The 3,715-nt window shown below is 41.5% G+C and overlaps 1 pseudogene; it reads right to left on the bottom strand.

Annotated features, from left to right (window-relative positions):
* Positions 1-2,209: 2,209 nt before the first annotated feature.
* LOC126961328 (tropomyosin alpha-3 chain-like) lies at positions 2,210-3,715 on the bottom strand (annotated as a pseudogene).

Genomic DNA, 3,715 nt, shown 5'->3' with positions numbered 1-3,715 from the left:
TTATGAGTGCTATATATTCAACATATAGCATTTCTGCTGTGTTTTTCTCACTTAGCAAGATGCATTTAAGATTAACTCATGCTATTGTGTGGATGAATAGTGTTTTCCATTTCTCTTGCTGAAGACTTTTCCCATGATATGCAACATGGTGTGTTTATCCATTCACTTATTGAAGGACACCTTGGTTTCTTCCGATTTCTAGTAATTATGAGTAAAGCTGCCATAGACCTTCACATACAGGTTTTTTGGTTGACATAAGTTTTCAAATAAGTTGGGTTAATATCTAGGAGCTAGTCTATGATTAATATTATTAAAAAACTAGGAAATTGTCTTCCTAAGGAGCTATATCATTTTTGCATTCCTATCAGCAGTAGAAGACAGTACCCTTGTTCCAAATCCTTAACAGAATTTTGTATTATCAGTTTGCTTTTTTCTTTTAAATATTCTAATGTGTATGTAGTGGCATCTCATTGTTTTGTACTTTGCCTTTTCCTTAATGACCAATGATGTTGAACATATTTTCATGCATATTTGCCATTTTGTATATTCCTTGGTGAAGTATTCTATATATATTTTCCCCATTTTTTAAAATTGAGCTGTTTGTTTTCTTATTGTTGAGTTTTAAGACTTCTTTATATATTCCAGATATAAGTCCTTCACCACACATGTGATTTGCAAATGTTTTCTCCCAGTCCGTGACTTGTCATTTATTTTTGCCTTTATTATTAATTTTAGTTGACATATAATAATTGTACATATTTATGAGGTATAGTGTGATATTTTGATACATGCATACAATATGTAAAGATCAGATCAGGGTAATTAGCATATCCATCACCTCACCTCAAACATTGATCATTTCTTTGTGCTGGAGACATTCAAAATGTACTCTTCTAGCTATTTGAAAACATATACTAACTTGTTAATTATAGTCACCTTGTAGTACTCAAAAACACTAGAACTTATTTCTCCTACCTAGCTGGACCGTTTGTTCCATCCATTAACCAACCTTTGGCTATTCCCCCTTTTCCCCTATCCTTCCCTGCCTCTGCTAACCACTGTTCTAATCTCTACTTCACCTTAACATAAGGGGCACATGACCCATTGTGTGAGCTGTTGGAAAGTGGGTAGAGATAGGTCAAAAATTTTCTCAGAGGTCTCACCATCTTAATTTGCTCACTTCTAATGAAGAAAATAAAAAATAAAAACAAAGTTATCCAAAGACACCTTCAAGCTGAAAACCTGAACCGCACATTTAATATTGTTGTTATTTGGGTAACTCCTCCTGGAATCATCTTTCTGGTCTATCTGCTACTTTGTACAGAACAATGAGGTTTCCGGTGGTGGAGTCTTTCCCAGAGCTCTGGTTCTCAGTAAGGCAGGCCCATACAGTCTTCCCTCCTTTATGGTGAGGGTAATGTGCATTAAGCTGAAAAGTCACCTTCCAAAAGTGCGGAAGGGATTAGATTGCTGTTTCAAAGCTGTGGAATTATCTGGAATAGTTTACAAATAGTTGCTACAAAACAACAACAAAAAAAGTAATTATGAAGTGTAGGGCAGGGTGCCATGGCTCACACTTGCAAACACGGCAATTTGAGAGGCAACGGGGGCAGATGGCCTGAGCTCAGGAGTTTGAGATCAGCCTGGGCAACATGGCGAGACTTTGTCTCCACAAAAAATACAAAAATTGGCCAGGTATGGTGGTGCACGCCTGTAGTCTCAGCTATTTGGAAGGCTGAGGTGGGAGGATCACCTGACCCTGTGAAGTTTAGGCTGCAGTGAGTGGTGATTGCAACCCTGCACTGCAGTCTAGGTATTTCAGTGAGACCCTGTCTCAAAAAACAAACAAACTAACACACAAAACCCACCAACAACAGACAAAAAAAAATAAGAAAAACCAAGTGTTTACATCACAACATGCTATTAAAGACGTCTTGCATTGTGCTTGCATTCCCTTCAACATTGTTCCTATGGGTCCTCAGCCTCTAACCCCGCTGGAATCTCTGGAATGAGACAGAGACAGTTTGATGAAAAAGACACAGATGGGTGGAGGGGTGATGAAAGGAGAAACCAGTCTTCCAGTTAAAGATCAGCCCTCAGTTTCAATGTCAGCTTGGGGAAGGCTGGCCTCCAAAGGAGTCAGCAGCAGAGGGAAGAGCAGCGGCAGGGTAGGACCAGGGTGCTCCACATCTCCTTCAAGCAGAGTCTACTAGTCCAGCATCCTTTGTATACAGAGGTGCTTCTCTTTGGTGCATTTCAGTTTGTCTTCCAAATCATCAGTTGTCTTTTCCAGGTCGGCTATTCATTTCTCAGCAAAACCTGCATGAGTAGCTGGCTCCTCGAGTTTATCAGTAAGAATCTTGATCTCTTCCTCTTATTTGGCTTCTTTTTGAGAGTATTTTTCTTCAGCAGCACACGGACATTTAAGGTTCTGGTCCATCAGTCTGATTGGCTGATCCACCTCTCGGCAACAGGACTCTGCCAGCCCCGCTCCTTTCTCTGTGGATTCCAAGTCTCTTTCAATAATCACCAATATATAAACCACTCCTTCACACTTCCTATCTGCCTTTTCTTCAATATGCTTAGCTTCTTTGAGTTGAATTTCTCAGAATTCCGTCTTTCCTTCATCTTCTTTTCTTCCTCTTTCTGTTTTTCTTTCTTCCCTATCTCTCTCTCTGTCTCTCTCTCTCTCTCTCTTTCTCTCTCCTCTCTTATTTTATTTTATTTTTTTGATATAGGGTCCCATTCCAATGCCTAGTTTGGAGAGCAGTGGCATGATCTCAGCCTATTGCAGCCTCTATTTCGTCTGCTCAGGTGACCCACTGACCTCAGCCTCCCAAGTAGCTTGGACTACTGGAATGTGCCACGAGGACAATTAATTTTATATATATATATATATATATATATATATATATATATATATGTATATGTATATGTTAATAGAGATGGGGGTTTCCCATGTTGCCTGGGCTGGCCTCGAACTCCTGGGCTCAAGTGATCTGCTGGCCTTGGCCTTCCAAAGTGCTGTGATTACAGGATTACAGGCATGAGCCACCATGCCCTGCCTTTCCTTCATCTTTTAAGGCCCAATTTTCAATAACCTTCATATCTTCCTCACTGTTTTTTGTTGTTGTTGTTTTTGTTTTTTTAGATGGAATTTCACTCTTGTTGGCCAGGCTGGCATGCAATGGCATGATCTCAGTTCATCACAGACTCCGCCTCCGGGGTTCAAGCGATTCTCCTGGCTCAGCCTCCCAAGTAGCTGGGATTACAGGCTGGGATTACAGGCATGTGCCACCATGCCTGGCTAATTTTGTATATTTAGTAGAGATGGAGTTACTCCAGGTTGGTCAGGCTAGTCTTGAACTCCTGACCTCAGGTGATCCTCCCGCCTCGGCCTCCCAAAGTGTCGGGATTACAGGTGTGAGCCACCGTGCCTGGTCTATATCTCTGTTACTCTTATCAGCAGCTTTTGCACTTCTTCCAGGTTTTGCAGGGCAGTGACCACACACTCCTGAGTGTGATCCTGCCCATCTTCAACCAGTTGGACCTAAGGTTCAATGAGGCTTCTCAGCTTCAGCCTGTTCCTGGGACTGCCTTTCTCCCTACATTTCTCACTGGAAGCACTTGGCTCTCTCCTGTGCATCATCAGCCTGTGATGCTGCGGAGCCAGGATCTCCAGTTTTATCACTTTGATGGTGGTGGTCCCAGCCAT

This window comes from Macaca thibetana, chromosome 8 (genome assembly GCF_024542745.1).
Source record: "Macaca thibetana thibetana isolate TM-01 chromosome 8, ASM2454274v1, whole genome shotgun sequence".
Classification (NCBI taxonomy): domain Eukaryota; kingdom Metazoa; phylum Chordata; class Mammalia; order Primates; family Cercopithecidae; genus Macaca; species Macaca thibetana.
The sequence above is the reverse complement of the archived record's forward strand: the minus strand, read 5'-3'. Positions and strand labels throughout refer to the sequence as shown.